The sequence below is a fragment of the Elephas maximus genome, chromosome 7 (assembly GCF_024166365.1).
Source record: "Elephas maximus indicus isolate mEleMax1 chromosome 7, mEleMax1 primary haplotype, whole genome shotgun sequence".
NCBI classification, from domain to species: domain Eukaryota; kingdom Metazoa; phylum Chordata; class Mammalia; order Proboscidea; family Elephantidae; genus Elephas; species Elephas maximus.
This window is the reverse complement of record NC_064825.1, coordinates 54,206,508-54,219,723: the sequence shown is the minus strand read 5'-3', so window position 1 is coordinate 54,219,723 and position 13,216 is coordinate 54,206,508. Positions and strand designations below refer to the sequence as shown.

General features: G+C 41.8%; 1 pseudogene; it reads right to left on the bottom strand.

Moving 5' to 3' along the window:
* Window positions 1-11,480: 11,480 nt before the first annotated feature.
* LOC126079143 (olfactory receptor 52B4-like) lies at window positions 11,481-12,424 on the bottom strand (annotated as a pseudogene).
* Window positions 12,425-13,216: the final 792 nt, after the last annotated feature.

Sequence of the window (13,216 nt, the reverse complement as noted above, 5' to 3'; positions counted from 1 at the left end):
GTGTCTATTCCAATAAGAACAAAACACTGTGCTTTCCATGTTGGAAGCCATCCAGTGTAATCAACTTGCCACCAGGTTGCTTGCTGGCTGACCACCTCTAGGAATGGTGCCATATCAGGGCTCAGTGTTGGTCTCTGCTGCTGGCAGATTGGACACTCAGAAGTAACTGTAGCCAAGTTGGCCTTGGTGAGTGGAAGTCCATGTTGCTGAGCCCATGCATAACTTCTATCCTTGCCACCATGGCCACTTTGTTCATGAGACCATTGGGCGATGACAGGAATGGCTGGGGAAAGATGATGACTGGTTTCTACAGAAGGCATCACACTATCCACTTGATTGTTAAAATCCTCCTCTGCTGAGGTCACCTTTTGGTGAGCATTCACATGAGGCACAAATATCTTCACTTCTTTGGCCCATTCTGAGAGGGTTGTACACGCACCCATACTTCCTTGTCACCAATTTTCCAATCACGTTCCTTCCAAGTCTCTGACCATCCAGCCAAACCCTTGGCAATAGCCCATGAATCAGTATACAGTTGCACATCTGGCCATTTGTCCTTCTAAGCAAAGTGAACGACCAGATGCACTGCTAACAGTTCTGCCCATCAGGAGGATTTCCCTTCACCACAGTCCTTCATAGATGAGTGAGAGCCTCCAGCGCTGCATCCGTTTCTTGAAACATCTCAAATGGTATTCTCTGAATTCCTGAAGCCTTATTTTTCACCAATGCCTTCAAGCTTGGACTTCTTCCTTCAGTACCATTGGTTCTTGATCTTGTATATACCATTTCCATTTAATGGTGGAGTGCTGCTGTGCGCATCTGATTTTATGGCTCTGTGGATCAGACAACACCCAGCTCATGATGGACAGCTCAGGCCACATAGTGACTTGGTGGCCCTGTGATTAAGCATTCAGTCTCTACTAAGGCTCAGGAACAAGCCAAAAGCTATTTCTCAAAAGGAGAGTGCTTATCTGCAAAGGATCGCAGGGCTTTTCTCCAAAATCCTAAGGGTCTGTGCTGTGATTTACCAATAGAGGCCTGCTTAGGACTCCAAACAGCATCTCTATCTGCCACTGATATTTCCAGAGCCATTGAATCAGCCATATCATATGACCCAAGTGGCAGAGCAGCTTGCACAGCAGCCAGAACCTGTTGGAGAGCCTTCTCATTCTGGGCCCCACTCAAAACTAGCAGCTTTTCAAGTCACTTAGTAAATAGGCCAGAGTACCACACCCAAATGAGGGATATGTGGCCTCCAAAATCTGAAGAAGCCCACCAGAAGTTGTGCTCCCTTTTTAGTTGTGGGAGGGGCCAGATGTAACAACTTATCCTTTAGAAGGAATACCTTACCATGCCCCACACCCTTAAAAAAAAAAAAAAAAAACACCTTTAGATTCCTAGAAATGTCACTGAGATGGAAGGTGCCTGAATTACTGTGGGATTAATTTCCCACCCTCTCGCATGCAAATATTTTACCAATAAGTCAAGAGTCATTGACACTTCTTCCTCAGGAAGTCCAGTGAGCATAATGTCATCAATGTAATAGACCAGTGTGACGCCTTGTAGAAGGGAACAGTGATCAAGGTCCCTGCGAACTAAATTATGCCATAGAATAGTGAAGGTGTGTGGTCGGCCTTGCCAGCTGAAGCAAACTGCTTCCAGTGGTCTTTTGAAACAGATATGGAGAAAAAGGCATTAGCCAGATAACAGCTGCATCCCAGGTACCAGGAGATGTATGAATATACTCAAGCAATGAAACTACATCTGGAACAGCAGCTACAGTTGGAGTCACCACCTGGTTAAGTTTGCAATAATCCACTGTCATTCTCCAAGATCCATCTGTTATTTTGCACAGGCCAAATAGGTGAGCTGAGTGCGGATGTGCTGGGTATCACCACCCCTGCATCCTTCAAGTCCTTGATGGTGGGAGTAATCTCTGAGTTCCCACCGGGAATGTGGTATTGCTTTTGGTTTACTCTTTTCCTAGGTAGGGACATCTAATGGCTTCCGCTTGGCTTTTCCTACCATAATAGCCCTTACTCCACTTGTCAGGATCCCAATGTTGGGGTTCTACCAATTGCTGAGTATATCTGTTCCAATTATGCATTCTGGAACTGGGGAAATCACTACATGATGAGTTCAGAGACCCACTGGATCCACTGTGAGACAAAACCGAGTCAGGATTCCTTCAATAGCCTGACCTGCATATGCCCCCATTCTGACTGGTGGGCCCCAGTGCCATTTTGGGTCTTCTGGAATTAATGTCAGTTCAGAGCCAGTATCCAGTAATCCTCAAAAGTCTGATTGTTTACTTTTTACCAGTGAACAGACACTCTCGTAAAATGGAGTGGATTCCTTTGGGGAAGGCTGAGAGAAAGATTAATGGCATAAATTTTTGACAGTGTAGTAGAGCCCTTCCTCAAGGGAACCTGGTCTCCCTTTCATTCAAGGAGATGTGGGTCTGTAAACTGGCTCAAGTCTGGGAAATGACTGAGGGGCTGTCACTCTCTACACTGGCGATTCGAGTTAGACTGCCATTCACATGTCGTAGAATTCTTCTGCTTGTATAGGTCAAGTAATTATTTAGTAGACTTCCCATCTACTTCAGTCCTAGGGACACCATGACTAAGTAGCCAACACCATAAGTCTGTACCAGACTATTTTGATTACTGCTTTGACTCCACTATCCATTATGGTAACCACACCCAACTTGTCTTTGTTGATTGACTGCCACCACTTGGCCACTACCACCACCAGGTCCAATCAGCCTCACTGTAGTTTGATGTCTTAATTCAGTTGGGGCAACTCCCTCTGTCAAATCTGACTTACATAAAATAGCAATCACAGCAGTCTTCAAGGATGCTAGGGCTCCCTTCACAAATTTGTTCCTCACCATGTGGTAAAAGGTGAGTCCTCTGGGCACTCCATGTGTGGGCCTATGGATCTAACCTCTAACACGACAGTTTCCCTAAGCCTTTGGATACCTTCTTCTACAGCATACCAAGGCAGGCCTGGTGCTCCACCTTGATTTATTGTAGGCCGCTGCATAATCCATGCTTCAGTGACCCAACCAAGTAAACTACTAGATCCTTACCTGAACTTGAGAGCTGAAACACTGAATGAAGAATCTGTGCTTAGTGAGCCCGTGTCAATAAACTCAGACTGATCCAACTGTATATTCCTTATACCATTATCCCACACCCTTAATAGCAATTCCCACATATATGTTTGTATATATTAGAAAAGTCAAGCCGTTCTTCTGGAGTGCATTGTACCTTCTCCTGGATCACACTTTTTACTTCACCTTTTGGGGCTATCTTGGATTTAAGTCTAGTTATAGGTCTAGAAGCAAAAATGGGTGGTAGGATGTGTTTTGAGAACATTCAGTGATGTCTTGTAATGCATCTGCCTCTGGCAGTGCTTCCCCACGGGGTGACTCAGAGGCTGCTCCAGGCAATATCATAGACAAAGGCCCTTCAGACACAGCTGGGTTAATCTCATCAAATGGGGGTGGAAGGCTAATGGTTTTGTTGGCAGGAGTAATTCAAAGGAATTTAGGGACTCAGTGTTCCCAGCTTCCTGATTATCTGCCTATAGATTACCATCCCAAGTTTTTCAGGACCCCATTTCTTTCCAATCAATGTCCTCCCTTTAACTTCTGTCACCACTCGACATTGGGAATTCAGTTGGCATTGTATTTTAGCCACTCTTATGTTAAAACTCTGGGTTTGATTTTTGGCACTATCAGCTCTCTTACTGCAAAAATGAAAGCTTTCTTTCAGGGCACAAGTGGCAACTTTAAGGTCATTTATTTGGAACTTGAGCTGTGACTCTGAAGCCCTGAGCTCATCTCTTTCTTTCACCACTTTCTCTGGTGAAAGTAGGACTAACCAACTAGCTTCTTTATACTTCTCGTCCTGACAAAATTGTTGAAAAGCTTCAAACATATCATCTCCCAGATTTTCACCTCTCAATAGTACTTAATCTATTGGTGGTGATTTTTTGCATATTTCTATTGCCACCTCATGCCATGGATTAGCAGTGCCCTCTTTACTACTAGAAGCAGAGACATCAATATCTTTATGACTAACCAAACTTGAGAACCAGTTTAGAAAACTCATCCTTAGAATTTTGCTTCTCTAGAACCACTCTAAGTTCCAAATGTCTTAGACTGGGTTCTCTAGAGAAGCAAAACCAGTGAAGCATACGTATAGAGAGAGAGAGAGAGAGAGATTTATATCAAGGAAATGGCTCACACAGTTGTAGAGACTGGGAAGTCCAAGGTCTACGAGTCAGCCATCAGGGTGGAGGCTTCTCCTGACTCATGTAGCTGCAAGGGCTGATGAGCCCAAGATCAGTAGATCAGATGGCAGACTTCTGGCTCAAGTCCCATCAGATGATGACAAGCCAAATGGAGGGTTCAGAGGAGAGCAAAATCCAGCGAGGTTCGCCAAAAAGTCCATACATATTGGATGCAGACCATATCCCCAAGAAAATTCCCCTTCAACTGATTGGCTACTCACAGCAGATTTCATCATACAGGTAATTACATTATATCAGATCTCATTATGCAGGTGATTATATCATTACATAGCTGTCAGACTACATCATAACTCCCAAACCACTGAGAATCATGGTCCAACCAAGCTGACACACAGCCTTAACAATCACACTGGGAATTATGGTAAAAATGCCCCGGCAAGTAGAACACGGAAATGACTCAAGATGGGAGCCACATGTGCCCAGAGACTTTTGCCAAACTCCTTGGGAAGGGAGGCAGAAGATAGCATAGTGGATGAGGATGTAGGAAACTCTGATGAGCAAGGCATTTAGCACCATAGTAGAGAGAAAGACAGACAAGTCATACCAAACATTGACATGAATATCAGCAGAGGCGAACATGGCAACATCTGTGTGCTCACAGCAGTATGCAGCAGCACATTCACATTGCTATGGCAAAAAGGCAGCAGCTTCACCAGGAACACAGCTTCTCAGGACCACAGCCAAGCCAACTCTAAAATGATTTCAATACAACTGAGCACTGTGGTATAGTGCAGTGGGTCGTAGATGGCCACATAGTGGTCAGCTGTCATTGCTAACACAACCCCTGATTCTGTGATGAAGGTGGTATGAGTGAAGAAGATTTGGGTAACACAGCCATCAAGGGAGATCTCCCTTACACGGAACCAGAATATGACCAGGGCCTTGGGCACAGTGGTAGTGGACAAGATGAAGTCAGCTGTAGCCATTATGCAGAGGAAGAGGTACTTGGCTTCGTGGAGACTGTGCTCAATGAATACAGTGAGGACGAGGAGGCTATTCCCAAGGAGAGCAAAAAGGTAGGAGATAAAGAAAGGGAGAGAGACCCATGTGTGCTCATCTTCCAGGCCACAGATGCCCAGCAGAATGAAGAGTGAGTGGTTGGTAAGAGTGTGGTTAGGGGTTGCCATGCCCAGGGGAGGTCTCCTGTGCATTGAGGTATATAGCATTTGGTGGTCCTCTCCTTTCTCTCTCCAAGAAGCTGAATGGGGTTGAAGTAGTGGAAGGAGTAACAGATCATTCTCCATTGCATGGAGCTGTGAAAAGAATCCTGGCTAGGAAGCCAAGAAAATGAGTTAAAATTACTTGCCGTTCTGTTTACTAGCTATGTGATCTCAATGAAATTACGCTGTTCCATCATCCTTAAGACTAAAGTTTAGGAGACATCGAATTAGATCATCTGTAATTAGATGATTACATGAATTAGATCATCCTTCTAGCTCTAGAATGCCATAGTTACTAAGCTAAAAGCTGTGAATTACACTCCAGTTTCCACTTTGACCACCGGAATGTGATATACAGTGCATCTCAGAAGGAAAAATGGTAACTGAATTGATTACCCAATTTCACTGAATTTTACCCACCTCCTCTATCCCTGGCATTGCAGTGGTTAAGCAATGGTTGTTAATTGAAAGGTCAGCAGTTCGAACCCGCCAGCCCACTCCACTGGAGAAAGATGTGGCGGCTGCTTCTGTAAAAATTTACAGTCATGGAAACCCTATGGGGCAGTCTACTGTGTCCGGTAGGGTCACTATGAGTCTTGAATCAACTCAAGGACAATGGGTCTTGGTTACTGAGCACACACCATATGTTCCAGGCATGGCTTCTTGAGGACCTATGGCCTACTTGGAGGGAGACAAACAATTCAGCAATAATGTCTATCTATGTAATATGTAATATAGACAGTGTAAAGAAAAAGTAAACACAAGGAGCTGTGGAAACATAGACAACTCCCTGAAAACTAAGAAATGGTTTCCTAAAAGTGCCATCCTTAGTTGAACCTTGAAGAACAAATAAGACTTGGCCAAGTGTCTTAGTTTTCTAGTGCTTCTGTAACAGAAATACTACAAGTGGATGATTTTAACAAAGAGAAATTTATTCTCTTATAGTTTAAAAAAACTTTTAGGAGGCTCGAAATCCAAATTCAGGGTGCCAGCTGTAGGGGAAGGCTTTCTTTCTCTATCAGCTCTGGGGGAAGGTCCTTGTTATCAATCTTTCCCTGGCCTTGGAGCTTCTCAGCACAGAGACCCTGGGTCCAAAGGATGCACTTCCCTGCTGGTTCTTCTTTCTTGGTGGCATGAGGTCTTCCTGTCTCTCTGCTCACTTCTATTTTTATATCTCAAAAGAGATTGCCTCAAGATACAACCTAATCTTGTAGATTGAGTTCTGCCTCATTAACGTAAGTGCCTCTAATCCTACCTCATTAACATCGCAGAGGTAGAATTTACAACACATAGGAAAATCACATCAGATGGCAAAATGGTGGGTAATCACACAACATTGGGAATCATGGCCTAGCCAAAATGACACACATTTTTCGGGAACACAATTCAACCCATAACACCAAATAAAGAAGTGTGAGGAAGGAAGAACGTGATTGAAGTCAAAGATATCTGAAAGGAGATAGACTAACCTTGAGTCAAAGATATAAATGCCAGTACTGCTTGGGACTTTATAACAGAGGTCAGTAAACTACTGCCTATGGGCCAAATCCTGCCTGCTGTCTGCTTCTGTAACTAAAATGTTATTGGAATACAGCCATACCCATTCATTTACATATTGTCTATGGCTGTTTGGCAGGGGGCATAGTTGAGTAGTTGGAACAAGAGACTATTTTCGAAGCCTGAAATATTCACTCTGGCTGGTTTGCCAACCCTTGCTTTACAATAATCTTTTCATGCAGCTTATTATTTACAAAGGCTTCGGAAGGAATAGCAATTTTTCCAAGGTCACAGAAGAAGTGAGTTAAAGAAGTCTAGAAGCAAGTTGTCTTGCCTCTCTCTCATTCCATTCCACTAATACTTCCACTGTGCCACCAAGCTTCTGCAGAAACATTTTGTTCTATCCTCCCTGACTCTGATCTCAGACGATGGAAAATTCCAAAACATAACCTCTTTAGTGTGAACAAATGATGAAGGCAATCCATCATTGTTTCCCATGTCCTTCGTCAATAAACTCAGTGTTTCCCCCACCTCCTCTATCCCCACACTCAGAACCCTAATGTTTATGCCCATAGGCAGAAGGGTCCAGTCTATCCTGGTACCAGCCTCATGACTGTCTTCACCCCAAACTGTCCATCACAGCCATCAGGAACCCCAGTCTGAAGCAGTGCCCCTACCTCAATCTCAGGGTGTTCCCACAACCAGTAGCCTGTGTGCTGTGGCCAGTGGACCAGGTTGAAGGAGAAACTATAGGGCAAATTGTTCTTTTCCTGATCATCGTCAAGGACCATGGACTTGGACTTACTCTTTTGACTTTCTTCTCCCCTGCGATCGTCTCTCCTGTCAGTAACATAACTGTTAAACCCTTAACTCTTTTCCTACCTGGATGCCTAGAGCCTACTGCAAAAAGTATGCTTGAGAAGCTCCATGAGCTTGGGCCAGAAGAGGGACTGGAGAGAGGTTTTCAAGGGGAGAGGTCAGGGTAAAGAATGAGAATATATTGGGGACCCTAAGCAAAGCCCCAGATCTTGCTCCATCTGATCTTCAACAATGACTCCTAGAAGGTACAGAAGCACTTTCGAAGCTGGGATCCTATAGATTCTCTCACCCATTCATTTATTCATTCACCACCCATTCAACCAACATGTATTAAGTGCTATGGTGAAGATACCATGATAAAATGTTAAACAAAATCAAGTCCACTTAAAAGTATTTATGTTGTTTTGTATATAAAACTAATGTTGATTCCATCGTCTAGGGATTTTCAGTGGTAGCATTTTCGTTAATAACTTAACAAGATTTTTTCTCCCCTATTTATATAGAGGTTTTTCTATAGGTTGAGTTTGGTATGTTTGAGTCTGTTGTTCAGCTATTGTGCCAATCCATCTTTGTGAGAATTTTCCTCATTTTCTTTCTTTCTTGCTTTTTTTTTTTTAATTTTATTTGGTTGTTGTGGTTGAGAATATACACAGCAAAACATACACCAATTCAACGGTTTCTACATGTACAATTCAGTGACATTGATTGCGTTCTTTGAGTCATGTAACCATTCTGACTCTCTTTTTCGGAGTTGTTTCTCCCCCATTAAGCTAAACTCACTGCCCCCTAAGATTCCTATTTCATCTTTTGAGTTGCTCTTGTCACTTCAATTCCACATAGATAGATCTTAAAAGAGCATAGTGCTCAAGGCAGGCATTTTTTACTAGTTAAGCTAAACTATTGTTTATTTTTAAGAAGACTTCAGGGGATATTTCTGGTGTATGTTTTAAAGATTATCTCAGGGCAATAGTTTTCGGGGTTCATCCAGCCCTCATGGCCCCAGAAAGCCTGCATTCCATTGCAATTCTGTTCTACATTTTCCCACTTTTGATCAGGATTCTTCTTCAGAATCTTTGATGAAAATGTTCAGTAGTAGTATCTGGGCACCATCTAGTTCTTCTGGCCTCATGGCAAAGGAGGCAGTTGTTCATGGAGGCAATTAGCCACATATTCCATATCCTCCTCCTATTCCTAACTTTCCTTCTTCCTCTGTTATTCTAGGCAAATAGAGACCAATTGTCATGCCTTGGGTGGCATCGTGCAAGCTTTAAAGACCCCAGGCGCTACACAATGAACTAGGAGGCAAAACAGAAACATTAAACACATTATTAGGCCAATTAACTGAATTTCCTTCATTTTCATTGGCCCTCAACTTTCCCAAACATGATGTCCTTTTCTAGCAATTAGTCTTTGCTGATGGTATGTCCAACGTAAGTGAGTCAAAGTCTCATCATCCTTGCTTCTAAGGAACATTCTGAATGTATTTCTTCTCCAAACATACCAAACATCCTGAAGGTGTTACAGAACCAGGAAACATCACATTCTGTTAGACATAAGGTTGCCATGAGTCAGAACCAACTCGACAGCAACTAACAAGATCACCGAAGATCATTGAGATCATACTGTAATGTAGCATGCTTTTATTTATTTAATTTGTAGAAACTATCCATGGTAATAAATGTCCTGCTCCAGTCTAACACACATGGTTAAAAAAAATCCTTTGCCATCGGGTCGATTCTAACTCATAATGACCCTATAGGACAGAGTAGAACTGCTCCACAGGGTTTCCAAGGCTGTAAATCTTTGCAGAAGCAGGCTGCCACATCTCTCTCCCTCAGAGTAACTGGTGGGTTTGAACCACCAACCTTGCAGTTAGCAGCTGAGCACTTAACCACTGTACCACCAGGGCTTCTTAACACACATAGTTAATAAGTACTCTATAAAAATTTCCTAAAAAAAAAAATGGGTAACGAAATATTCCACCTTGGGGATGTACCACGAGGATCATTGGTCATTGAAATTCATCTTCTTTATTTCGCTTAGCTTGTTTATTCATCAACATACATTTTGAAAGATTAAATATTAAAAAAAAATACCATAAGAAGAACTAGAAAAAAACTAATGTAAATAATAATTAAATCATGCATGGAAGAAAATCCTCAAAGTTTAAAACAGCAAAACTCACAAAGGAAAAGACTGATAGATTTGAAAATATTTGTTATATTCTCGTAAATAAAACAAAATTTGACCAAACAAACCAAAGAAAATTCTAGATATTTGAAATCCTGAGAAAATGATGGCAATAAATATTACTCCCTTGGGGAAGTTATGTATTATCTCTGAACCTCAAATTCCATGTCTGTATAATGAGAATAAAAACAATGGATCTGATATGAAGATTAAATGAGATTAGGTACATAAAAAGCTTTCCCCATGTCCAACAAATGGTTGCTACTGTTAATCCACAAAGAAATACGATATCCAATAAACCCGTTGCAGTTGCCATCAAGTCCATTCTGACTTAGCAACCTTGTAGGAGAGAATAGAACTGCCCTGTAAGCTTTCCAAGGAGTGGCTGGTGGATTCAAACTGCCGACTTTTTGGTTAGCAGCTGTAGCACTTAACCACTGGGCCATCAGTGCTCCAATATCCAATAAGCACAGTGAAATTTGGTCAATATATCTGTTTATGAAATAAATTCAAACTGAAGGAAAATGCGAAAGTGATTTTTACCTTATCCCATGGGAAATTTTTTTAAAATGGATCTACTTACTAAACGCTAATAAGAGAACTGTAAGTTTGGCACTTTTATGCATTTCTGATGAGAGTAAAAATTAGTAGTAACTTTTCTAGATGCAATTTTCCAGTGGGCGGGGGAAGCCTAAAATTTTCATACCCCTGACCTTCTTAAAGTAATTCTGCTTAAGGTAAAGATCATGCAAAACGTAATTCCCTTCTCCCCCAAAGAGGCAAATCTTATGCACAAAAGTGTCCCTAGCACAATATTTATATCATTAATGATTAAAAAACTTAAATATTAAAAACTGAAAGAATGAGCATCACCTCAATCAGGTGATCAAGGTTAACATCAATAGTGATAAACGAGGTTAGATTATCCAATAAGCAAGGTAAGCACAGGCTTACTTGTGCTTACTTACTAATCTGTAGTAAACAGTCTTACATGGGATTCACCACATCTTTGAAATGGTTTCTGGAAAGGAGGTCTGAAAACAGATCACTAACAGTATCTGTACCATGTTGAGGGAGATGATTTTGAGAAATAACAAACCAAAAGTAAAGAGGAGCACCACTCCCCATGTTCTCTTAACACCCATCATACCTTCAGAAAGCATATGAAAGTTTTAAGTGGGTGTCCAGAGATACGGTTAGACATCCCAGGACTTAACATAACTCAAAGCAGAAAACTTAATAATTACCTGAACAAAACTTAGTATTACACTGACTCTACTCAAAACTCGGTTGTTTATACAGTTAGACATGACTCCTACTTTCAAATTATTAGAGAGGCAAGTCCCACAAACCTCAGGTAAGTTGCTCCAAAGGTCCAGAAGTCAACAGCCATTTTTCCTAGTGACTCAGTTTTTATTTTTCTGTTCAGTTACCAAAACATAACTCAGGGAGGGCCAAAATTTCTGAGAAATCAGTCTCTGCCATCCCCAGTCATTTCTGCTTTGGAAAAAACACATAGACCACTTGGTCTCGTATCTGCTTAGTCTTGACCCTGTAAATGATGGGATTCAGCATAGGTGGAGCAAGCATGGTGATATTGGCCAGCAAGATGTGGACATGTAGTGGTATGTGGTGTCCAAAGCGCTGTGTGAGAACTGAGAAGATTCCAGGCCCATAAAAGAGAATAACGACACAGACATGGGAGCCTCATGTATTGAAAGCTTTGTTGCGAGCATCTTGGGAAGGAATGTGAAAGACAGCATGGAGAATAAGAACTTAGGAAGCAAAAATGAGGAAAACATCTAAGATCACTGTGGACATTAAGACAAAAAACCCATACCAGATATTTATGCGGATGTCATCACAGGCATACTTGGCCAAGCCAATGTGTTCACAGAATGTATGTGGAAGGATGTGATTTCTGCAAAAAGTCAGCCTCTTCAGAAAAAATATCATGGGGGAAATTGTACAATGTGCTCTCAAAAAACAACCACACCAATTTTCCCAATCAGGGAGTGGGTAAGAATCGAAGTATATCTCAGTGGGTAACATATTGCAATGTAGCGGTCAAATGCCATAATCGGCAAGATGCCTGACTCAGAGATGAAGGAGGAATGCTGGAAGTAGAGCTGGGCAATGCAGCCGTTAAGAGAAATTTCTCTATAATTGCACCAGAAAATGGCCAATGCCTTGGGCTCTGTGGTGGTAGCAAAGACGATGTCAACTCCAGCCAGCATACAGAGGAAAACATACATAGGTTCGTGGAGGCTGCTCTTGGTGAGGATAATGAAAATAAGCAGACCATTCCCAAGGAGAACGAAGACATAGGAGATGAAGAAGGGGATGGAAATACACATGTGTAAGTCTTCTCGGCCTGGAATGCCCAGCAGATAGAAGACCCTATGGTTAACACCAGTGTAGTTGAAGCCAGCCATTCCTGAGACAAACTAAAGTGGCCTTTATCTTTCTACTAATAGACACAAAGAGAATTACAGATTATATGTAAATATTTTCTTTGGGCTTTCTGGTTAAATATATCAGATGACATACCAGCATTTACCAACATTTCTTCACAATACCCCACTAACACGTCAGTAAGAGAATAAAAACAGCATGAACATAGAAAGAAGAGAGAACGGTAGCGCAGCAGAGATAGTAACAACACTTTGAAAGCAGTTGGATGAATACTGACTAAGCAAAAACCAAACCCATTGCCGTTGAATAAGCAGATGGAATAAAACTAATAACTTCTAGATGAAGACAGGAATCAAGGTGATTTTCACTGCAGGACCCAGATAGTGTCAAGAATTAGAGGTATCATAGGCTTCTCTAAATTGGGATAAGCATAGAATAAAAATCATAGGAGGAGTATACAGGACTCCTGGATTTCCTTTCTCAACCTGTCCATCCAGGTGCTACTTTACCAATCCATAATAAAGCTGAAGGTTTATTCCCTGGTGGAGTTAAACCAGGAAAATTCTGGAGACTGTAGGCATAGCAGTGGGCAGAGTGATTTAAATGAAAGGCTACATACTGAACAAAATGAAAGACTACATGCTGACCCCAGTGAACTTCTCCTATTTGTGCCTGACAGTACTACCCATTCCCTATACCCAGATTGTCTCATCCATTCAGATTTTAAAATGAGGCAATAAAAAGTATTTAGAGATTTTGCATGTAGGTATGGAATTTGTTTAGGGACAGACTTCCCTGTGGAATTTCTCCAA